This window comes from Malaya genurostris, chromosome 2 (assembly GCF_030247185.1).
Source record: "Malaya genurostris strain Urasoe2022 chromosome 2, Malgen_1.1, whole genome shotgun sequence".
Taxonomy (NCBI): Eukaryota; Metazoa; Arthropoda; class Insecta; order Diptera; family Culicidae; genus Malaya; species Malaya genurostris.
The window spans coordinates 295,359,135-295,385,771 of record NC_080571.1 but is presented as its reverse complement, the minus strand read 5'-3'; the positions used below and the strand labels follow the sequence as shown (position 1 = coordinate 295,385,771).

Sequence of the window (26,637 nt, the reverse complement as noted above, 5' to 3'; positions counted from 1 at the left end):
AACAAACCAACAATATAGAAGAATAAGGAAAGCATGGGATAATGTGCAAAAAAGTATGGATTCTGAGGTAGTGTATACATAACCTTAGACAGGGGTTGTAAATGGTTTCGGATAAAATTTAATTCTTTACTTTTTATACTAAGAAAATTCGTGATAATCGGATAAAATCTCGAATTTTGGGAAAGAATTTTATGTGCTGGTTTTGAACAGTACACCAAGTACTAAACGCAATAACACAAATTCTTTTTTCGTGTTATCAGAAATATGGTCAGCAATTTCTGATTAAACTCTCAACATTGGGAGATAATCAGAAATAAATAAATTCAGTTTTTGCAATGAACGCAGGTTCGAGTCCTGTCTCTCAGCGTGTCTTATTCCAATAAATCATTTTTTCTGTTAGTTTTTCATTCATTTGGCTTTTCCAATATATGGTTCCGCTCAGTCATTGCAAACTGAACTTAGTTATGGCGGCTTTACGTCAAACCAACTAAAATTAATAATTCGTCAGAAATAAATCAAAAACGTAGTTTCCTCAAACTTTTGACAACAATGATGAAAACTCATCACGTTAACCTTTTTCGCACTCGGACGACGGTTTTGAGGTAGTGAGGTACATATCAGTCCCGGTGTTCAACTGGACGAGTATAAATGGCAATTGAATTCAGAGCCTGAACTTAAGGGCTGAGGACAGTACCGTAAAATGGTAGGTTTTTTGCTATTTTCCCGTTTCAAATAAAATTTCTTTGGAAACGGTGCAAAGTATAGAGAAACCCACCTGACAATGTCTTCGAAATTTAATTGAGAATATTCTGTGAAATTTTCAGAATGATTCATTGAGTTTAGCCGTCGTGTTGTATTTTTTTCTGACTGAAGAACTGCTGAAAATTGGAACGCTCGGAAATGCATACCTCTACTTGTTCATCGAATATCTCAGCTTTGAAGGCTTGTATCATAAATCTACCGTGACAAAGTCTAGATAATTTAGTTTAGATGCGATTAGTACATAAAAACATATATAAACGATATATGCGATAACGATAAAAATAAAGTATTGTATTTTTCTGTGAAACAAAGTCAGTTTCAAAGCATCCGCCATTTTTTTCGCTTTGGTTTTCTGATAGCATTCTGAAAAAGGAGAGAGAAATAAAATTGGCTCGACAAGGCTGCCAAACACACAGACGTTTCATCGTATATAAACACATTTTTGTTTCGCATTCAATCTTTGTGAAAGTTGAAAATTTTTTCATTGTTCATTGGAATTCATGTAATGTCCAACCCATACGATAGATTTATGTGGTAAAACTTCTCATCAAAATAATAAAATGTATGCTGGTAACCCGGTACAGTTTGCTCATATACGAGAGAGTACAAGAGAAATACGATGCGCAAAGGGAATTGAGCGAGCCACGTGGTCGATTTAAAACTCAACACGCGACCCTCTGTCCTCAGACCTTAAGGTGAAATGCAGTCTCAAAAAAGACGCGCAAAATTTTAAGCGCTTGAGTTGACCGAATCGTCGCACAAAGCATAACAAGAAAAACCGACATATAGAAACCAGGAATATTTTCAGTGATTGAGCGCAGTGGGCTTACCACTCGTTTTGTTGGTTTGTGAAAAAAACTCATTGATTCGTAATGGATTTTTGAATCCTTTACACTTTGAATATATCCTAATTAAATCGTGATTGTTAATGATTACTATTACACTAGAACCATGTATCAAGAGTAATTATGATTGACTGACATGAGGTTATATGTATATGTATTGACTAACTTGCTTACCATGTATATGCCTGAGTAAAGTAGCAAGCATGGATTCTCCTTCAAAAGAACATTCAAGTATTTTCGGTATCTTTGACAGAAGTTCACCAGACCCACTATTCACTTGACACGCATGATAGAGCGCGGTCGAATTTCCTTATCGAATAAAACACTTTTAAAATAAAGAACTGGACAGGAATTAGTACCAATATATTCCATTTCAATCGACTTTCACTGTTATTTTAGAATAAGTAATAAGTTGTTAAAGACTGTCCCAGAAAGTATGCTCATTAAATTCCGTACAGACTTCTTGGCGACAAGTTTTGACACTTTTTGCCAATCTTTTTCGAACTGTTGAATGGTTTTGGCTGCCGAGACATGTTTCCTAAGATGTGCCTTCGTTAATGCCCAAAATTCCTCAATTGGTCGAAGTTGTGGGCAACTTGGTGGATTCGTGTCTTTTGGGACGAAAGTGACATTTTTGGTAGTATACTATTCTACCGTTGATTTCAAGAAGTGGTAAGAAGCAAGATCAGGCCAGAAGACAACAGGATCCTTGTGGCTTCGAATCATGGGTAGAAGTCGTTTTTGTAAACATTCCTTGATGTATATATGGTGATGAAGGGTTTCGAAATCTTACCGCAGCTACAAATTGCTTGCCAGACCATAGCTTTCTTACCAAATTTTTCGACCTCAACCGACACACTTGCCGTTCTCGCACCGTATAATATTGTGGTCCCAGCAAGGATTTGTAATCGAGTTTCACGTAGGTTTCGTCGTCCATGATTATGCAGTTCAAATTTCCAGCAAGAATCGTATTGTACAGCTTTCGATCCCTCGGCCTGATCGATGCTTCTTGTTTCGGACTACGTTTTGGTTGTTTCTGCTTCTTATAGGTTCGAAGATTCAAACGTTCTTTAGCACGAAGAACATTTGGCTTCGAAGTGCCCACTTTTTTGGCCACATCCCGAGCTGAAACCTCCTTCTTTTGCTCGAACGCCTTCAGTATACGTTTATCCAACTTAGGGTTAGCAGGACCTTTTTTCGACCCGTTTTCGGTTTATCCTCAAAGGTGTTATCCTTACCGAACTTCCTGATTGCATTTCGCACGGCTTTTTCACTTACTCCTTCCATTTTTGCTATCTTTCTCAGTGACAGTCCGCGTTCTGTGTACCATTTGAACACAATTTTTCGACGTTGTTCTGCATTTGATACATTTTCCATGAACGTATATTTTTGAATTCTGGTGTTGACACTGAGTTATATAAATGTTATCTTTTCAAATGTTCTATATGAACGAGAATACTTGGCTAGTATTCATTTCACTCTGAAGTAATACTCTTATATGATATTACACAGCCATGAATTATTGCTTCAGCAACATCAATGCATTGAACTCAACAGACAGTTACTTAGAAAATAAACGATTTCTTACAATATCCAAATTATTGTTTCTAATTCGTTTTTATTTCAACACAAATCCCAATGCTGCATAAATTCGTGTCATTATTTGATATGTAATTTTTGTACACGATATAATGCATTTCTCACACCATCTCAATACGAAACAATACGGAAAAGTTTATGTAAACTTTTTCAAATAGGCTAAAGTTTCACAATTTTGAGTTGCATTTTCAGATTTTTTGTAAAAATCTGCTACAAACACTACTTTTCAGTTCTAAAACCATCCCCGTGGAACGGAACAACTATACGGCTCAGCAAAGCAAAATTTCAAAATTCTAAGAATACTTAGTAGTGATAAATTTAATTGCGAAAACTTAAGTGTTTTTAGTTTTTTGAAAATCGGTCTAGTTTTCGAATAATTGATCAAAAACGCGACGCGCGCATTCCGCTTCAGTTCCCCTTAATTTTAGGTTTGGAATATAGTTTCACAATTCAGTTTCAGAATTCAGTTCCTGATTCTGAATCCCAATTCTTGATTCTGTAACTGGTTTCTCGACTAGATTTTGGAACTGAAATTCGGTGCTTCAATTAAATTCGGAATACGTATCCAGAATTCTGATTAAGCAACAATTCTGGAATAAAATTCAAGACATCTATTCTAGATCTGGACTCCAGTACAACATTTTAGATCTGAACTCCGAACCAGAATTTATGAATTGACTTCTGAACCAGAATTTATTTCCTGAATTCAGTTTCAGAACTGAATTTCTAAATTCTGTTTTAAAATTCATTTCCAGGATTCAGAATCTGCATGCTGGAATTGAATTCGAATCTTTGGTTCTGCAGCAGATTTTGGAACTAAATTCAGTTCCTTGCTTCAGGTTCGAAATTCTTGCTGCGTCTGTTGCTGTGAATTCTAGAGCTAAATTCATGAACTGAGTTATTGACCTGAATTCTAAACCTAAATTTTGCAGCTGAGGTTCTGGTGTATTGAAATAGAAGGGTGGAAACAGTACCCAACAGTTGTTAACGTCGGATAAATTTAATGAGTCAGTTTGGTCGTGAATACGACTTACTCTACTATGGGGCGCTTTTTCAAAATTTACCCTATACAAGAATGGGCAGAATTTCATCGCGAATATCTCTTGATGTATTTAACCGAACAACATATTTTTTTCTACAAGCTATCGAAAATATGATCAGGAATTTGTGATTAAATTTTGAACAGCGTGAGATAACCATACATAACTCAAAAACAAAGTTTTCTAAAACATTTCGAAATAATGACGAAAACTCATCACGATTGCTTGCAGTTTTCGCAACGAAAAGTGGACAACAATGGGGAACATTATGCTAAATAAGCCCCTCCCAATGGCTGCAAATGTTATCTAAAGAACTATAAAGATAGCTTCTTTGCAAATCAAAAAAGCACTGTTTCAATTCTAGAAGCAGTAAAAGTTTCGAAATTCACACAATCAACTAATTCGCACGATTAACATTTTTATTCGTATTTACGTCCTCCAGTTATGTCTGTGACATTGCTCACCCGCCTTTTTTTAGAATTATAATAATATCCCCAAAGAACTATGCGACGTTTTCCTCCACTGAGTACGTGAATCTACAAAAAAGGACTATAGCATTGTTTGTTGTATTGTTTAGTCTCATTTGTTCAACGTTGTTTATGCAGGAGAACAAGTTTGTCGTCAATAAGTTATACTTTAGTACATATGCATCGTTACAATTCTGGAAGTAGAGAAATTAGCAACATTCATCCGATCAATCAACTACTACGAACGATTATTGGGTTGGATTTTTTTTCATAAATACGTTCATTTCATAGGCCATATACATAAGTTTTTCTTCGCCGTGGCATCCACAATACATAGTACTTTAAATCTAATACATTTCGAATATCATATTAGTATGTTGGTATTTGCCCCGGGTTGGCGGTTCAATGCATAGGGCACTGGTCTTACAAGCCAGTTGCGGTATGTCCGAGCCCCGACCTGGAAGGATTCGGGATCAGGGTCATTTCGCCGAAAGCCATTTCGCCGAAAGCCGTTTCGCCGAAAGTCATTTCGCCGAATCCTGAAATCGTCTTGAAATCGTAATTAGAATTGATTTAAATTAAAGACAAACGAAAGTTGATAGCGTTAACGCCCGTTTTGTTAACTTACCTTTGTACTTCTTGAATAAAGATTGATTCATGAACCCCAGAAAGTAGTTCCCAAGAAAACTTGTTGACTATTAGCTAGTAAGCATCGAAGCAATTGCATAGGTGTATCTACCAGGCAAATGTAGGTGGTATTTTCCGTTTATTAAGTGAAAATGAAAAAATACTAATGCGGCTACGCCACATCGTTTTAGTTCATGTGCTGTCCGACCTCGCTACCGCTCGTTCGGACCTAACTAAAGCAAAGAAACCTAGCTTTGAGTAGACCGGGCAAACGAGGCGGTTACAGGTTTGTATGCAAGAGGCCGCCGCTTCCGACGGCGGGTCGGCGGACAACTCAGCTGGCGTCGGCTACAGGAGACATAACATGCAGGAGATATGACCCTTACGGCGAAATCACCCTTTCGGCGAGATGACCCTTTCGGCGAAATGACCCTTTCGGCGAAATGACCCTTTCGGCGAAATGACCCGCTCCCAAGGATTCGTAGTGTCAGTAGGATCGTAGCACCAGCCATACAATGGTTCTGTACACTATGAATCGGCTGCGAAGTCTGTTGAAACAGAAGGTCAAATTTCTCTACAGGAATATAATACTAAGGCCTTGCTTATGTTGGTATTCATTGGTTAATCACTGTTTTTATCAATCGGTTTGCTATATTGGTATTCGGAAATGTGAACAAAGTATATCAGTTCATGTTCGTATCCATATCCTCTAGTTATGTTTCTGACATTACTCACCCGCCGTTTTCGGCACCCCAATACACAGTCATCAAGATATGTTATTTCTATTGACTGCATGGTGGAGACATTTGAGAATTTATATTGTCTCATTAGCCGTTGTGAAGGATATGTTGTATTATTCTAGAACTTTTTCCGGTTAGGTCTGGATTTAAAGTCAAAGCAATTTTTCATTAGGCTGAAGAATGCATTGGGTTCAGTGCAATACTTATCAATTGCTTTGAATTTTGTTCTATAAGTCTGACGAATGTTTTCTAGAAATACTACTTACTATCCCCAGAGCACTACTACTACTACTATTTACTACTATCCCCAGAGCATATGTTTCTCTATATTTTATTATTTCTGCAAATCAAATTTAATATTCCTATCAATCTTTATCCTAAACTTTGATCCCATAAAATATGTATACGAGCGAAACGAGGGTAAACTACGAAGGCAAAATTATGATGAAACAGAGAAAACAAGCGCACAAAATTCATCTAATAAAATCTTTGAATAAATTATGAATAAATAGGGCGAGCTTTTATTCAATCGCCTGTCAGCTGCTCGAAAGCCATTGAAGGGTGTAAACGAAGAGATAAGCAAGCAAAACATGTCTCGTGGATCTCAATACGAAGGATGTGCGCTAGTATTAGATCGACCGAAACTGATGGAAAATATTTTCTGGCATAATGGGGGTAAGGGAACACACTGTGGATCCATTGAAGCGGTACTTCCATCAGAACACTGACTGCTAGTTTTCTTCCCAGCATGGACACTTGCCCTGGTGTACTAGCGTAGCGCACGAGAAGCGGAATTGCACGGGAAAATATATCGCAGATTACTTTGATTGGATGGGATGGATAGTGCGGTGGCATCACCAGGGTACATCAAAACAGCAGCAACCGGAGCAATCTGAAGGACAGTTACCCTTGCGAGTATAACATGACAACGAAAGAAAGATGCTGTCTTTACGGTCGGATGGATAAATGGGCCAGGCCGGCGCGAAGCTTGCACAGAAAATATTGCTCCTAGTGCCATTCATTTCCATGGTGGTTGTATTTTTTTTCTATCTTTTTCTTGGCAGCTTCATGGCAGTAAGGCTCGGTTCTGTACAGAATCAGACATTTTACTTGATTGAAGCTGGAGCTTTTTTAGGAGCTATTAGGACTACGATCATCGGCCATTGGGGTGTGTCCAAGGCAAGTCGAGCACCCGTCCCAGACGAGATGGGTATTGCTTCAGCTCTAGTCCACCAGTAATTGCTGGCATGGGGCACAGAGGAGATAGCTATTCTATTTTTTATGGAAATAAACTTGATGCTGATGATGATGATGATGATGATTTTGGTGAAGGAGCCTTGACCACTAACATAAATATAGAGAATGGTAATCTTGAGAAATAAATTTGTTTCATTCCCAAAAACAGAACATCGTCCTAGCCTTCAAATGAAGTAGCAGCATTAGTCCTTAAAGAAAGTGGAAGAATTTGGAACATCACTGCAGGGTTTTCGCTTTACATAGCAAATGCGATTTAGGGAAATGTAAAAAAATTAAACTTTTTTCCATCACGAGCTGAGGATTTCTGTCTTCGAATACTGAAAGAACTCTTCCAAGACGAATGAAAAAACATCCGACCCGAAAGATCTACAGTGTCAATCTTCGTTTCATCCATTTCCATAACCGTAATCATATTTCGTGTATATGTGATATGCTTTTGATTCCGTCTTTCGTCCATCCAATCCCCGGAAAACACCCACCAATCCGCCCCGTTGGATGGTTATTGGCCATGGCTTCCAAGGTTTCGCCGCCAGCCCAGCAGTGGGTTCTATTTCACATTGATAGATTCAATACATATACGGGACACGTCTTCCGATAATGCTGCAGACGAGCGCGACAGAGGATAGCGCAATGCCAAAGCGGTGCCATTGGTAGCAAGACATGGCCTCGGATATATTGCTATTATTGCGGCAAGGAACGGTGGCGGGCGTGCCGACTACTGCCGCACTAAATATAAACAATAACTTAGGATAACCCTCATAAGTCTCGTACGTGTTATTGCGCCCTCGGAAGATATTGTGTACATACGTATTTCCACCGCGGAGACTGGGAAAACAAAACAGTTTTGCGAAACAGTGTCGGAGCAATAGCTATGGCAAACTCGATGAGAGACTGGGACCGTCGGTGATGGTAACCGAACGAACAGAGTATGTATGTATGGATCCTAGAAGGAAAAATCCTTCTAGCGAACATTGCATCGCGGCAACCACTTTGCCCGTCATCCTTCAGCACTCTGGGATGTATTTATGTTACGACACAGTTATCTACGATAACGAGTTTGCTTCGTTTGATTGGATGGAATTTGCTTTCGCTTGACAAGGCTTCAGACTTTGCCGAGGCTGCGATTTTTTTTGTGTGTGTGTATGTCAGAAATGATGGCGAGACGTGAGTTTCATAGAAATGGTACAGATGAAGTTCTAGAAATGCTTGAAATGGTGATTTAGGACAGTTTCGCCTTGTGTTAATGCTTCGTAACATGGAAAATGGATTGATTAATTTCTAGTCTCAGGTTTTCCTGCTCTGGTTTTGATAACCTCAACACTTCTTGTATCCTCCAACAACAACAACAAAGAGAACTGCGAGCAGACCCAACCCTGCCCTTCAAAACAATGAAAAACAAACATGAGACCGTAGCTTCTGCCCAATTTATATTCCAATCTCATCACACCTTCCAACAATCATTCGCCGTCGTTCATTATAAACACCGAAGCCGGTATGAAAAAATAGGGACGCCTAGAGTATGCCTAGAAGTTTGAAATTTAACTAAATTTATCTCTTCCAAACTGGAACAAACTGGGGACGAATATTTTTTTTAAGAGTTCAAAAATGCTAAGATCATAAAAGCGGGCTGAATCCCATCCCTCCTACGTGACTTTCCTCGCCAGGTTTATGAAAGGAAGGAGCAAGACAGGTAAAATTTCGCTGGCCCTATAATAGCACCCCAGTGGCATTGAAACGCTTGTGGATCCTCTTTCCTGGTTTTGCAGGTTAAGCGTTGATGTTGATGCGAGTAGTTGATATGGGGCCATGTTTAAAAACTTTTTTTTAAATCCTGAAATTCAGCAAAAAACAAAAACACAAACAGAACGGGTCGGAAAATGCTGAAACTCGGTACACGGAGAACCCTTCGATCATAAAATTGCAATGTCGCAGTTTTTGATTTTTGCGATAGTTGATTTAACTAATTTCTTTTTGATTCAACCAATATGGGTTTTGATTTGCATATATTCAAGTAGTTGAAAAATATGTTGTTTTGAATGCTGTCAAATGCCGGAGACAGTTGAAAGCAAAACAATAATCGCAATGTAGAACCAACAACTTTTTTAGTTGAAATATGTTCGCGTCGCCTCAAAATGTCAATGAAAACAACATCGATGATTAAAGCGTTTGGTGAAATTGTGTTCATTCGATTTGAGAAATTTATGATAACAAGTGTTTATCTTACAGCGGTGTTGTGATAAAGTTAACCTTTTTTAAGATGATAAAGATTTGGTGACAAATTAGAAAATGTTAATGAATGATCATCTCGTAAACTTTCAGGTATGCGCAAAAATATTATGCTTTAAATTCGATCATTGATTTACTTCCAGCTGTTTGATACCGATGATGATGTTCATGCATTAGCAATAAAACGCTTTTTGACATGAATTTAATTTATAAAAGTAACAGGAGCGAAGGATTTCAAACACACAGAACGCGCTGCGATTGAATGGTGCGTTTGAATTGCCGTCGCAAAATTCCAATTCCCAGCGGTTGATGCAGACAAGCTCATATAAATTGACTAAAATTAACAGTGCATAACTTTAGTTTAACCGTTTTAAGGCATCATTTTTCAATACTCATTTTAGGTAAATTTAATAATTTCGCTAATTTATTCGCCCTCCGGGCACTTTTGCTGATTAAAAACGTTTTTCTACATCAATCATTTCCGATCAAATCAGAAGTATTTTTTTAGAATTTAGATCTTTACTGATCTCGACTTTACATGATCATCATCATACAAAAATCCAAATCGCTTAGAGATCAGATCAGTTCTGATTTCGTAATGATAATTTATTCCTTGGTTAAGATTACTTGAAATCAGCAGTGATCGGTGGTTTTCCCAGCCCTAATGATATTACATGTCAATATAAAATACTGTTTATATTTCAACAACGATATTTATTTCATGAATTTCAACATACCGAACTTATTTCAAATAGATCATGACGTGTATCTGTAAGTATATTTTTGGATTATTTTCGCAAATCAATAACATTGTTCGAGTTGATTCAACTATTTGCAATGTCTAAAACAAATAAAACCGATTTATTATTCAACTAATCGAATTCTGTTTCAATAACAACACCAGTTATATCAACTAAAATATTTGTTGAGATTGAAAGGTATGTGTCCTCACTAATTGACAGCATTTTTTTTTTCAAACAGTTAAATTAGTTGTTTCAACTATCGTTTCTGCTAATCGAAAAACAAAAATGACAGTTTAGTTAAAACAACAATCGATTAGTTGTACCAAATTTTAACCAATCGAATTCAGAAAAACAACTAATATTCTGGTTGAAATGGGGTCGCGGGTGGTTCCGTGTAGGAACATACTGTGTAGATGGGTAAGTAAACTCCTCGGGAGTTACTGACCCTCTGAATGATAAAATGGGGCAAGAGCTGAAACTGTTGAGTGTGAAGTATGGCGATTAGTAAAGGACCGTTTTTCATAATCGGTTGAAAGAACATTCATTATTCATAAGCATTAAACATTAAATAGAGAAGGACAACATTTGCCCCAAGACTCTCATCATTGTAAGTAAAAATATGCAATTGCACGACTGCAAAGTTGAGTAGACCAAGCAACATTAATCTTGAATCAGTTTCAGTTGTTTGTTCAGTGATTTACCCAATTTTTACTCATAGCAACTGCTACATTGTGCTCATTTTCAAGCAAGAGAAGTTATTACACAATACTTCCGAGGCCGACCTAAACGTCTCCTAGGGGTATGAGGTTTGATTTTGTCGATAACTGTTATGTAATTTTCAACTTTTTGGCTTCACTTATGACGTTGAGCTGCTGATGGAAACATACATCGGACTGAAAGTTGAAGCAAGCCGCTTCGTAAAACACTCACCTCGAATATGGACAGACGGTGACGATATCGAGGTGGCTCGAGTATTTGGTCTCACTGATGACCGCCGAGAAGGATACAAGCAGAAAAATTCAGAGGCGTTTTCAGATTAATTCGGGTAGCTCACAAAATACAAAATCAGCGTTTATGCCATATATTCAGCAACATTCGGACTCACCGCCCAATTTTAGTCTCGAACGAGCCTAAAATTATTGATATTGGATAATCCATATACAAGAAAATTTAGCGGAAGCAAGTTTTGACGTTTACGTCACTTATGCCATTATCTCACCGGAACCGTAAGTGACAGCCATTTGAGCTTTAAACCTGTTTAATGAATCAATAGTCAGTTCACTTTCACATATCATCCAAGTCATTCGATAAAACAAAACCGCTTACGTTCGGGACGGAAGAAACCAAGTAAAGTATTGTGTAGTGAACAATAGAACGACCTCGACATGAGTGAACCAAACGAACAGAAGCTACCGCCGACACGAAAAAAGACAATTATTGTTGACTTCAGGCAGTGCAAAATTCGACCTTCGATACGAGAACTTGAAGGTTTGCTTAAGGAGCAAATGCATCTTGACATTAAACGTGTGCATTTACTTCAATGCAATAAGACAAATAATGTTGTTTACATCTAATTTTATAAAGAGTTGGATGCAATTCAATTCGTAAAAGACAATAACAATGTGCACTATGTGGAGCATGAGAACCTTAAGTACAACATTCCAGTATATATGGGAGATAGTGCTATAGAAGTGCGTGTGCATGATCTTCCCTCAAGCGTCACCGATTTTTATATTCGCAAAACTATGTCCCAATATGAAGAGATTCTCTCTATCGAAAAAGAAAAGTGGAAGAACTTTTTCCCCGGTATTCTAAATGGCGTACGTTTGTTACGCATGCGCTTGAAGAGGCCTATACCTTCTTATGTAACTTTCGGTCAGGATTCAAGAATTCCGTGCAAATCACTTGTTACCTATGACAATCAGATGGCCACATGTCAATATTACCAAAGAGCTGTTCACTACGGAAAGCCATGTGATAAACTGGACAAGGAGACAACTACACCAAAGGACAACGGTGCTTCCATCACACCAACCCCAAGCAACCCCAGAACACCTGTGACAGCCACCAACAAGGCGCATCTACAGCAACTTTCAACGAGCCCAAGACTACGATCAACAAAGAAAACGGAAATCACACACAACACCGACGATGAAGCAATGGATGATGAGATAAGCCGCGGACAAAGTGACCCCTCATCCTCGTTGGATGGAAATGGAATTTCATATCCCCTAGAAAAAGGTGACAACTAGATCTAATAGCAAAAAAAAGGCCAGAATAAAAATTTTATTATTAAAAAAAATGAATCAATAGTAGCTATTTGATCTTTAAACTTGATCAATGGCTCAATGGTAGCTTTCGAACAAGTTCATTAAAATCGGTCCTGAAATCTCTGAGAAAACTGAGCGAAAAAAAACAACGCATTTTGTCGGATACGTTACTTATACAGGGTGATTTTTTAAGAGCTTGAGAACTTTTTTAAACAATAAAACGCATAAAATTTGCAAAATCTCATCGGTTCTTTATTTCAAACGTTAGATTGGTACATGACATTTACTTTTTGAAGATAATTTCATTTAAATGTTGACCGCGGCTGCGTCTTAGGTGGTCCATTCGGAAAATCCGCTTTTTTATCGACAAATTTTGTTCAGCGATGAGGCTCATTTCTGGTTGAATGGCTACGTAAATAAGCAAAATTGCCGCATTTGGAGTGAAGAGCAACCAGAAGCCGTTCAAGAACTGCCCATGCATCCCGAAAAATGCACTGTTTGGTGTGGTTTGTACGCTGGTGGAATCATTGGACCGTATTTTTTCAAAGATGCTGTTGGACGCAACGTTACAGTGAATGGCGATCGCTATCGTTCGATGCTAACAAACTTTTTGTTGCCAAAAATGGAAGAACTGAACTTGGTTGACATGTGGTTTCAACAAGATGGCGCTACATGCCACACAGCTCGCGATTATATGGCCATTTTGAGGGAAAACTTCGGAGAACAATTCATCTCAAGAAATGGACCGGTAAGTTGGCCACCAAGATCATGCGATTTGACGCCTTTAGACTATTTTTTGTGGGGCTACGTGAAGTCTAAAGTTTACAGAAATAAGCCAGTAACTATTCCAGCTTTGGAAGACAACATTTCCGAAGAAATTCGGGCTATTCCGGCCGAAATGCTCGAAAAAGTTGCCCAAAATTGGACTTTCCGAATGGACCACCTAAGACGCAGCCGCGGTCAACATTTAAATGAAATTATCTTCAAAAAGTAAATGTCATGTACCAATCTAACGTTTAAAATAAAGAACCGATGAGATTTTGCAAATTTTATGCGTTTTATTGTTTAAAAAAGTTCTCAAGCTCTTAAAAAATCACCCTATACCATTATATCTCCTGAACCAAAAGCGACAGCTGTTTGATCTTCGAACTTGATCAATCCTTAAAGAGTAGCTTTCAAACGAGCCTAACTTCGGTTCAGCCAGGAACACACACAGACATTTTTAGATCTCGTTGAGCTGAGTCGAATGGTATATAGAACTATGGGCTTCCGAGGCTCCGTTCGAAAGTTGGGTTATTCAACATTTCTATTTCCTTTCTATAAAGAAAGGTAAAATGGTTTTCATACCAGATTAGCGGACACCAAATATAAACTAGCAATAACTTCACAGTTAGAATAATGCGAGGGATCCAACTGAACAAAACTAACAATGCAGTATGCATACAGTTTCTCATTTCGCATTTCGAACATTCGTGGAGGAAAATAGTAATGTACATTGCGTCGAATGTAGGAACATTTTAGAAAAACTTCTTTTTAACCCATCCAATGCTGTGACACTGCCCTTCTCTTATCATCCAAACAGTCTCATTATAACCTTTGTTTTCATCAAGAAAATTTCTGACAGGAATTTGAGCTGATAATGACTGACACAAATTCATTCAGATTGATTCGTTTAGTCAACAACGTCGCATATCCGACTACATTTTCGAAACAAAAAGTATCTGTAGTATCAGGTATACAACTTTGCTTCCGCCGTTTTCCGATAGGTGGCTGTACCGGCTGAGGCTGGTCAAAATACATAGATGATAATGCCTTTGAAGTGAGGTTGTATAGTGCCTAACGAATTGTCATTGCCGTATCAGTGACAGTTGTTCTTGTTTTTGTATTATTCACGCTCGAAAATGTCTGTTTATGTGCCCAATTCTCGCCATTTGCGGGAAGTTTTTCTTTTCTGTTACAATTCGAAAAAAAATGCAATTGAAGCGCATCGAATGCTTTCAAAAACTATCACCGTAAGCTGCTCTGAGTAAAAGAACGTGTCGGAAGTGGTTTCAACGTTTTAAAAATGGTGATTTCGATGTCGAAGACAAACATGATGGTGGAAGAGAAAAAAACCTTCAAAGATGAATAACAATTTACTACGAGCTCTTAAAACCGGGTGAAACCATCACAGGAGATCGCTACCGAACGCAACTGATGCGCCTTAGTCGCGCACTAAAAGAAAAGCGGCCACAGTATCAAGAACGACATGACAAAGTCCTCCTCCAACACGACAATGCTCGGCCTCAGGTCGCAAAAGTGGTCAAAAAGTGCCTGGAAATGCTGAAATGGGAAGTCTTGCCCCACCCGCCGTATTCCCTAGATGTCGCCCCTTCTGATTTCCACCTATTCCGTTCGATGGCACACGGCCTGGCAGATCAACATTCCAATCCTCCGAAGAGATGGAAAAATGGATTGCTTCATGGATAGCGTCAAAAAAGGACTCCTTTTTTCGAGCCGGAATTCGAAAATTTACGGAAAGTTGAGAGAAAGTTGTCGCTAGCGGCGGACAATAATTTGAATAATACATCGTAAGCACTTTTTCGCAATAAAGCTTTAAATTTTGGAAAAAACGGCGGAAGCGAAGTTGTACACCTAATAATACAATTGAACTTGATAAATGATCACTTTCTGAAAAAAATAAGCGGATAGAATAAATGCCATTTGGCGGTTACGTCACTTACACCATTATAGAATGAATGCCTTTTCTCGATTATGTCACTTACATTCTTATACCCACGAAACCAGAAATGACAGCCGTGTGATCGTCGAACCTGATTACCAACTCAAAAGTAGCCAAGCGTAAGTTAGAAGAAATCAGTTCTGTCTCTTCAGAGAAAATTTAGCGGAGAGAAAAAATGCGTTTTTTCAGTTACGTCATTTATACCTTTATATCTCCGGAACTGATAGTTACAGAAAATTCACCTTTGAACTAGATTTACATTCTAAAAGTAGCTTTCAATCGAGCCCACGTTTGTTAAAATCAGTTTATTCATCTCCGAGAAAATTGAGCGGAGCGGAAACCTTCAGAAGGTGTATGTTACAGCTAATAATGACAACTATAAAATAATAATGGCGAATAGAAGCAATAAAAAATGCCATGACGGTTTGACGAAAGCGATAACAGTGAACCAATTGCCCACAGTATTCGCTGGATGATGATGTATAATGGCTTGAACGGAATCTCCGTGAATTTCAAATTGTGTCATTCTAGCACTTTTATAATAATTTCGACACATACAAAACCATGCGTATCTCGCTCCCATTTCCAATTTTTAGCCCAACTTTTACGAAGCCCAGTCTATTGTCAAAAAAAGATTGAAAAATATCTCAAATCAGTTCTAGGTAAATAAAGACTGTCCCAGAAAGTATGGACGCACTTTGATTTTGCTGTAAATAATTTACAAGTGTTAGATATTCAAATTTAATTCGATATGCTGATAATATTAGAGCCATTGTAGACTAGCTGGCGCACCTTCTTGCGAACGTTCCTCATTAAATTCCGTACATACTTCTTGGCGACAAGTTTTGACACTTTTTCCAATCTTCTTCGAACTGTTGAATGGTTTCGGCATCCGAGACATGTTTCCTAAGATGTGCCTTCGTTAATGCCCAAAATTCCTCAATTGGTCGAAGTTGTGGGCAATTTGGTGGATTCATGTCTTTTGGGACGAAAGTGACATTTTTGGTAGTATACGATTCTACCGTTGATTTCGAGTAGTGGCAAGAAGCAAGATCTGGCCAGAAGACAACAGGATCCTTGTGGCTTCGAATCATGGGTAGAAGTCGTTTTTGTAAACATTCCTTGATATATATTTCGCTGTTCATTGAAACAGTGGTGATGAACGGTTTTGAAATCTTACCGCAGCTACAAATTGTTTGCCAGACCATAGCTTTCTTACCAAATTTTTCGACTTCAATCGATGTCTCGGACTGGTTGAATGCTTGCCCTTCTCGCACCTTATAATATTGTGGTCCCGGCAAGGATTTGTAATCGAGTTTCACGTAGGTTTCGTCGTCCATGATTATGCAGTTCAAATTACCAGCAAGAATCGTATTGCACAGCTTTCGGACCCTTGACCTGATCGATGCTTCTTGTTTCGGACTACGTTTTAGTTGTTTCTGCTTCATATAGGCTCGAAGATTCAAACGTTCTTTAGCACGAAGAACATTTGACTTCGAAGTGCCCACTTTTTTGGCCACATTCCGAACTGAAACCTCCTTCTTTTGCTCGAACGCCTTCAGTATACATTTATCCATCTGAGGATTAGCAGGACCTTTTTTTCGACCCGTTTTCGGTTTATCCTCACCGAACTACCTGACTGCATTTCGCACGGCTTTTTCACTTACTCCTTCCATTTTTGCTATCTTTCTCAGTTATAGTCCGCGTTCTGTGCACACATTTTTCGACGTTGTTCTGCTGAAAGTTCACGCATTGCGAAACAAACTAATGAAAACGAATAAACAACTGCACAAGTGGTTAGCGAAAAGCGTAAACAACAGAACGCAACCATAAAAATTGACAGATTCTGAACCATTGCGAAATGACAGCGGTTTTTGGTTGCGTCCATACTTTCTGGGACAGTCTTTAGGTCCGAATCATTTTTTCAACAGCAGTTTTTTCGGAAGCTATTGCACAATAAATCATCTTGCTAGTCATGTTCGTTCGACGAAAACGTGGTTCCGCCAAATCATATCTTAAATTTTGTTTATAAATTCATGAACATGAACGAGTAATAAAAGTTGTGAACTTAGCAGTTAGTCTTCCTTGGATATGTTTTGATATATCGCTTAGTTACATGTGAAATTGTAAAACTCCTTGCATTATCCGTAAATAAACATTTTTCATCTCATCTTTGAATAGTTCGACGTATAATAATATGTCTATTATTATTATTATTATTATTAGTGTTTGATATAGGAGCTTCTATTGGAAAAATATTGAGATGTGTGCAATATCATATGCCCCAGAGATGCAATAGGCTGGTTTCGAAGACTAATGGTTTGAACACGATTCGTAAGTAATAGGCTTTGTGTGCAAGCTGGATCATTGATAAGATCTGAATATCCTAGATAACCAATAAGAACGTACCAATGCCGCATTATGATAGCAAATAATCGCTCATTGACATTTCAATCACTCTTGAGGTTGAATAAGGGCCGACTTTGGCAAAATATATGGCTATTCATAGATAATACTTATTTCTGACAGATGAGCATTCTGAAAGTTAAATTCTGATTGTTAGTGTTCATAAGGGCTTACTGCTGTTATTAATGCTTACTGGTTACCGGGGATGTTTATTATTCACACAAAACTGAAAAAAATGATCTAAATACGCGTCGATTGCTTGCCATTTGCAAGGGATCGAAAGAATTTCTGTAATGTTCGAATCCAATTGATGCAAACATTGCATTGAGGCGGGGCTGGTCGATGGAACGGTGACCTCGGAACACGATTTTCTCTGTATACGAAATGGGTCATTGGAATTCGATTGAGTTAACATTTTTCTGAGTCCCTGATTAAAGTTTTTTGCATGTATAAGATCGGAATTTTTTTTCTTTAAACCACTACCAGAAAGTGGGGTTCGGGATAGGTTAAACTCTCTGTCTCTCGATTCAAAGAATAATACTCTCTTAATTAAACACCACGACAAAGAATTATGATATTCAAAAGTGACGCAAACCCACACATGATGCATTCCGTAAAATGACTGAATATTTCAAAAATTATTTAAATATGGCTCATACAAACCCAGCCTTCCAAGCTGGCGTGTAAATTTCCATGTATCAACATTTAAACATATAACCGAATGCATTATAAGCATTTGTTCGATCAACCGTAAAATAAGACGTTTTTGACGTTCGTATATGTCGCTTTCAGAAGGCGTAAATTTACACGATTTTTCCAGGTGTTTAGTATTTCATCTGTTCATCAGTATCTTACGAAAAAAACGTGCTTGATCCACCTAGCAGTGAGATGATACCTTTTTTTATCAATCCGCATGTGTTTTGCATGAATATTCTTCGGTTTTTTAGTTCTCATGACATTATTTTAATGACCGTCGTTCTAAGCGGCAATTAGAGATTTTAATCACTCATTGCTCTGTAATGGCGAAACTGCAAATCGGGTCGAATTTGAATTTGAAAGTGTGACAATCGGTTTACAGTACAATGAGTTTACGATTATTTAAGGTACTTCCAGAGCCGGTATTGAGGAACCAGTATAACCCAAACCGATTCGTATGACCATATGACGAATAAACTGCAAATAGCTTTTCGGGATTGTAATCTTCTATATTCGTTTGAATTTTAAAAATAATCATTTTGAAATTGTGGAGCATGGGAAAGCCCAGTGGAGCTAGTTTAGTTAAAACTTTCTCTCCGACAGGCATAAAACCTCCTCATCTTTTGCATCAACAGATTAGAATGATCAAAATAATACATAATACATAATAACTTGAAACTAAAACTTAAAAATTATACAATGATGAGAGAAAACTAATACTAAATATAGTATTCTAGTTACTAGATCCTATTGAGACAGATAACTGAGAAACAGCTTTTTTAGAACATGATGATGATGAAGGTCAAATACATTGGAGCAATAATTAAATAGGCGACACATACTAGTCAAAGGTTCATAATAACCGTAGTTAGTTCTAGATGAGAGTATTCTAAGATATGGTTGGGAACGAAGAGTACGGCGATGACTATCTAAGTGTAACAATTGTAGAAGATCTGAACAGTCTATACGAACTTGTAGTAAATCAGTGACAAAAATGACCTTACAGACGTCACGTCGAACAGAGAGCAAATCTTGGTCAATCATCTTGCAGCGATCTTCGTAGCTCGGAAGGTCCACGAAAGACAACGAAGTTCAAAACGTTGGATTGATTCAAGGCGTTGAATGTCTCGAAAGTGAAAAGGATGCATACTCTAGAGTTGAGCGTATCAAGCTACAGTTAACTAATTTTGTCTTTGTCGATTTGACCTTCTTGAGAAAACGATTGAGTTTCGAGAAACTATTCGATACTGGAACCAGAATCCGAAAATCGGTGTAGTCGAAGTAAGACAAATTCACCTGAGTAGCTGTATAGTTTACAGTTGTTTCAAAATGTATGAATATCAGTGCAGACATCTTTGAGAAATCGTAGTGCGAATTAAATCCGAATCGAAAACTGAATACCACTAAAACTGAACTATCCAAATCTGCAAACGATAAACCTGATTAATTTATGTGAAAAAACATTTTTATATTAATCACCCCGAGTCCCCTAAACCAGAGAATCTGACTGAAAAGCAAGATGTGTGATAGGACCATAAAACTTTTCCTTTGAATCTTAGATGATTCCTAAATTTTCATATCATCCTGTAGTTCCGGAACCAGAAGTCGGATTCAAACATAATTCAGGACCTTGTTTGGGAGCCTAAGACTTTTCATATGAATCTGAGTTTGTAGAAAACAGTTGAGCCATCTCCGAGAAAACTGAGTGAAATTATTTGTCACACATGCATTTGCTGATCTCGACGAACTGATTCGAATGGTGTATGGGTGTTATATTCTTCCAGCATTTATTGCTGTAGTTTAAATCAATATAATTATGGAATTGCTTTCAACTCAAAAATCAACTGGTTTACATATGTCATATTCGAACGATTATGTTGCCAAAAACGAACCGTGCTAAAATCGGTCCGAAGCATAATGTCATGAAAAATGATGCTGTACACAGCCTTTTTGGTACTTAGAAACAATTGTATGTAACAGTATAAAAAATCGTGTTTCACGTTGCTCCCAAACATTGCTTTGTCATACAGCGCTCAAAACTCCGACTGCTGGAAAAGGGGGAAAAGTCACTTACACAAAAATGTCGATATCTCCGTTTAAACTGGACCGATTTTAACAATCTATGGCTTGTTGGATAGCTATTACCGTGTGGAATCTAAGTATAGAAACATATTCTGTTTTCAAGGTCAAATGTGACAGATACTGTCAAAAAACAACTTTGACATAAAACTTCGTATAACTCAAAAAGTAAACATCCGATCTCAAAACCATTCAATAGCGTTCTGGGTGACGGGGAGACCTTTCATTTGCGACTAGTTTGATCAAAATCGGTCCAGTCATCTCTGAGATCTCGACCTCTTAGTTGACAACACACATACAGACACACACACACATACACACACACAGACATTTGTTCAGTTCGTCGAGCTGAATCTATTGGTATATGACATTCGGCCCTCCGGGCCTCGGAAAATTTTTCTAAAGTTTGAGCGAATTCTATACCTAATTTTATATATAAAAAACGTGATTAATCCACCTAGCAGTGAGATGATACCTTTTTTTTTATCAATACGCATGTGTTTTTGCATGGATATTCTTAGGTGTTTTAGTTCTCATGACATTATTTTAATTATCATCGTTTCAAACGGCAAATTGAGAGTTTAATCACTCATTACCCTGTAATTTCGAATCTGCAAATCGTATCGAATTTCAATCTTAACGTGTGACATTCGATTGAACATTCCATGAGATGTCGAAGTAAGTTCCACTTTAGAGTTTTTCGTCATTATTTATGGTACTTCCAGAGCCGGTATTCAGGAATTATTACGCCAAACAATTTACATGAAATTTATAAACTCATTATCTGTAATTCCAGAATCGGATAAAATTCACCAATTTTGTATGGGACCTTAAGTCCTGTAATATTTGTTTTTGAAGTTCGATTTGGTCTTTTTTGAGAAAATGATTGAGCTTTGAGAATCGATTCGATACTGGAACCGGAATTCTAAAATCGGTGTAGCCGAAATCAGTTAAATTCACCTGAGCAGTGTGTAGACATCTTTGAGAAATTGTAGTGCGAATTAAAATTTGGGGGTACATTCCGAATCCAAAAACGAATACCGCTCAAACTGAAATAAATTTATTTGGTAATCGACTATCCAAATCTGCAAACCCGATAAACCTGATTAATTTATGTGAAATGGACATTTTTATACTAATCACCCTGCATTTTCTAAACCAGAAGTCGGATCTGACTAAAAAGTAAGAGGTTTTATAGAATTTTAAGACCTCTCATTTGAATCATAGATGATTCTTAGATTTCATTTGAATCTTAGATCGGTTCAGCCATCTACGAGAAAAATTAATTGCATTATTTTAATTTCGTTTCACATATCATCCTGTGGTTCCGCAATCAGAAGTCGGATCCAAACGTAATTCAGGAAGCTTGTTTGGGAGTATACGACTTTTCATATGAATCTAAGTTTGTAGAAAACGGTTTAACCATCTCCGAGAAAATTGAGTGAAATTATTTGTCACACACGTATTTGCTGATCTCGACGAACTGAGTCGTATGGTATATGGAAGTCATGTTCTTCCAGCATTTATTGCTGTAAATAGTTTAAATCAATATAATTATGGAATTACTTCCAACTCGATAATACTGGTATCATCTGGTTTACATATGCCATATTCGAAAGATTATGTTGCCAAAAATGAACCGTGCTAAAATTGGTCCGAGCCAAATTGTCATAAAAAAGGATGCTGTACACAGTCTTTTTGGTACTTAGAAACAATTATATGTAACAGTACAAAAAATCGTGTTTCATGTTGCTCCCAAGCATTGCTTTTTCATACAGCGCTCAAAACTCCTACTACTGGAATAAGGCTTACACAAAAATATCGATATCTCCGTTAAAAATGGACAGATTTTAACAATCTATGGCTTGTTGGATAGGTATTACCGAGCGAAATCTAAGTCTAGAAACATATTCTGTTTTCAAGGTCAAATGTGACTGATACTGTCAAAAAACTGAAAATTTTGACATAAAACTTCGTATAACTCAAAAAGTAAACATCCGATCTCAAAACCATTCAATAGCGTTCTGGGTGACGGGGAAACCTTTCATTTGCGACTAGTTTGACCAAAATCGGTCCAGCCATCTCTGAGATCTCGACCTCTTAGTTGACAACACACATACAGACACACACACATACACACACACACACACACACAGACATTTGCTCAGTTCGTCGAGCTGAATCGATTGGTATATGACATTCGGCCCTCCGAAAATCATATACAATGGCCTCGGAAAATTTTTCGAAAGTTTGAGCGAATTCTATACCTATTTTTTATATATATAAAAAAAGGTAAAAAGGTAAAACGACTATAGGAAGATTGATTAGCAGTAACCTAAATTTTTCAATAATAAAAACTCAGTGTTGGCTGGTCTTAGAAACTTTTAAACCTTAATGGAAAATAACGAATTTGAAAGATCGCTTTTAGAAAAAATTGGAATCTACGCCTGAAGTAAATTCAAGCAGGCTAGAATTTTTCTTCGGTGATGACACAACATTACATCTCTTAACATGTAAAAATAATGTTTGTGTCTGTATCTTTGTATACTTATATGTATTTAACTGTGAAATTAATGGTATGATTTATTTTTACATGCTTTGAATTGTAAATTTAAGAGAACTACGACGCTTCTTTTATGTGCATCTATAAGGATGTAAATTCACACGATTTTTTCTAAGCGTCTATCACACTAAACTGTTTGTTGTTTTTTTATTCTCTTATATTATACGCGTTCACAGGAGTAATTTGAAGCTAATATAACAGTTGCTATTTTCATATCTTATATCATTCTAGGAGAGTTAGAATCAGTAACATGCAGTATTTCGGTTTAAAATGATTTAATCCGTTGATTTAATAGTTATCACAATTAAAAAAATCTCTCATTAATTGTGTTCTCAATCCCACTACAAGACTATAAAACGCATCCAATTTCAAATAAGATTGATTTACAAGTGCATGATTTACATGATTTCTTTACATTGAAGATTTTAAAAACCATAAATCAATAACCATCAGAACGTCGGATCACCGGAGACTGATTATTTAGGAACTCTCCAGATGCCATAAAATACATCGTCTAGCACTACAATTAGTAGCAATCTAAATGCTATGAAATTTTTACAGCAATTCGGCAGCCAACCCGTGCCCCTGCCATTACCCGAGCAGCATCCGTCAGGGGTCAAACGAGAGTGCTTAGCGATAGTCCGGGTTACGGTCTAAGAGGTATTATACAAAATGCATGCCATACTGTTAGTCCATACGTAAGACTTGCAGCCAAAGCCGATCGTCGGCGGTTGGAGGTTTCAACAGCGTGAAAAAAAAAGTGTTGAAATGCCACCATCAAATTCTAATCGTTTTACGAGCTTTTCGTTCCGTTCCGGGACTTTCATATTCGGGTTAAATCGTCTGCGGACCGAAAGTAAGTGACAACCGTGTACCTTCGCCGAGCGTCGGGTTAGAGTCATGTGCATGTGATTTGCTTGTTTATTTATGCTGTGGTCATAAAACGAAGTTAAATGTCGAATAAATTTTTTATTCGATTCGAAATTTTATGACCCGCGCCGTACGGGCGGAGGAAGTGCGATTCATATTCGAACTGGTTTACGTCACGTCTAAGAAGGTATAATCGAGTGGAATCTACTGACAAAAGGGTGTGGACTGCAGAACACTGGTGCGCTCGAAACTGCTGATAAGGAGTAAAATACGACCAGCAGAAAGGTGCTACAGTGTCAATCTAGATTTTTATGATACAACATAAATGGTGATGTTGCCGGTCGAAGCGAATCGACTGGTAATGAGTTAACGATTTTCGATGTATTATTGACACTGTAAGTCGTTCTCTATAGAGCATAATTACTAAGAAAAAATATGCGAGTGTTAAATTTATCTAAAGTATTATTCTTCATTACCTCTCACCAAGTCGCATTTTTTAAACAAAACAGACTAGAATTCTTAATTTAAAAACATTCGTTAGGATTCATTCCCCGTCATGCAGGATATATCAAACTTCCTTCAGAGAGGGTGCTTAAGTGCTTAGCTTCAGGCATATATACGAGCGCACCTTTTGCCGCTACTGCTGTTGCTACAACCTGACTACATAAATACCTACCGTAGCTGCTATGCGGTGATGAGTTTGTATGTAGATGGAATCGTATCAAGCAACAAAAAAAAAAGAAAACATCCCGTCAACCACCCACCGCCCTCTCTCGATCCACCGACCGTGACAAGTTATGTCTAATCGATGCTGCCGGATGCGCTGTTTGACATGACGACTGGGATGCTATTACGCATCTCGACGTTGCTTTTCTCCAAGTTTGTGTTCGTGAATAGAGATACCAACACCAACGATGGTGCCGCCGGTTAGGAAAACGCTGGAGTTTTTATCTCCAGCAGCAAAAACACAATCTGCTGCTGGAAAAGATTCCTGTATCCTTTGCCTCGCGGTTGTTTGCTCTGTTCTGTCTCGGTGTTTTAGATGCCGAGTTGCTGCTTTGCCGATGAGTAGAGGTATGGTGTTCAATCTGTGTTGTACATTGACTATGGTTGTTTTGACAACTTAATTTTCGATGTTTTCTAACTCTAATGTCTCTTGTGTTCAATGCGATTAAAGAACATCTATAATTGTATTGTTTGTTGTACAAAAATCAGAAAAACTTCAGCAAACAATGCTATACTATTTTTTTCTAAACAGACCAATAATATCTAATTTCTTGACTACACAATTCTCGGATTGTTGTTTAGTGTCAGTCTCGATATAGAATCTTTCAAGCAGTCATCGATAGAATGACTCTGTTTTAAAACACTACCTTATTGATTTCATTGGAAAAAAATTTTACACTAAAACATCAATGTTTGGAGTAAACTTAAGGACTCGGTTGGCGAAAACCGAGCACAAGAGATTATCCAGATGGCATAACCTGAACATAACACAAAACGAAAGAACAAAAAACAAGAAATCAATGCCGCCGACGACGCAAACTATTTTTATCATAAAATCGTACCAGAAAAACCTACTTTCACAAAACAAAATTTATACTCGTGACCGAAACGCACGCCTGCTACGATCCAACTCCATCTGGAATATTGTCAATTTTATAAAACGGACAAAGTTATATTCCCGGGCTTTATTCAGAAAGAATACTCTCTTGATTGAACTTTTCAGATTGATTCAAAGAGCAAGCAAATAAACAATTCATGGAAATATAAAAAAAAGTGTTATAATTAAATATCCAAGTATCTCATGAACAGCTACATTTAGAAGAAAAGATATCATAAACAAATTTATTGATTTTAATCTCTAGAATAATATTCAACTGTTTAAATGATTATCTTTCAACGAGAAATTGAAATTTCGAATATATCTGAAAATTGTTCTAGCTGTAACTTCTTCATTTTTCAAAAGGCACGAATGTCACAGGTTGGCGGTTCAATGCATAGGACGCTGGTCTTACAAGTCAGTTGTCGTATGTTCGAGCCCCGACCTGGAAGGATTCTTAGTGTCAGTAGGATCCATAGTACTAGCCATGCAATGATTCTGTACACTAAGAATCGGCTGCGAAGTCTGTTGAAACAGAAAGGCCAAAAATGAAATGCCAAGAGTTTGCTAGGCACGAATGGGATAGCCATCAATCTGTAGGCTTTATTAAGAGCTTTAAAATGAAAATTAAAAAAAAATCGAAACCCTGATATTTTTTAATTTAAATTTTTTGATTCATTTTGAAATTATTGAGAAAAAAAATCAAATTTTTCTTTCAGTGTATATTTTTTTAGAGTGCCCAATCGATTCCCTACAACTTCTTCCTGAACGCCATTTTTGTACAATTAACGGTTTCCGAGTTACAACGATTTGAAAAAGGCAAATTTTGTGAAATGCAAAAATACATACGCCCTTTTTAAATATCATTCGTGAGTCGGATTGATGGTTTGCCATACTGAAGCCATGTGCAAAGTTTTATCCAAATCGGAGAAGGTCGAGTCTGATGATCTGCTAAGCATTTCTGGAATTGATCAATGGAATGATGATTTCGGAACACGATTTGCTCTGTAAACGAAATGGGCCATTAGAATTCGATTGAGTTTACGCCTTCCTGAGTGCTGGATTAAAGTTATTTACACGCATGAACAAACTACACGGAAAAATCCAAATGATTAATTTTTT

The 26,637-nt window shown here is 37.5% G+C and overlaps 1 protein-coding gene across 2 annotated transcripts in view; it reads right to left on the bottom strand.

Moving 5' to 3' along the window:
• LOC131430644 (zinc finger protein 236-like) overlaps positions 1-26,637 on the bottom strand; it is a 198,370-nt gene that overhangs the window by 106,602 nt on the left and 65,131 nt on the right. The window lies entirely within an intron of this gene.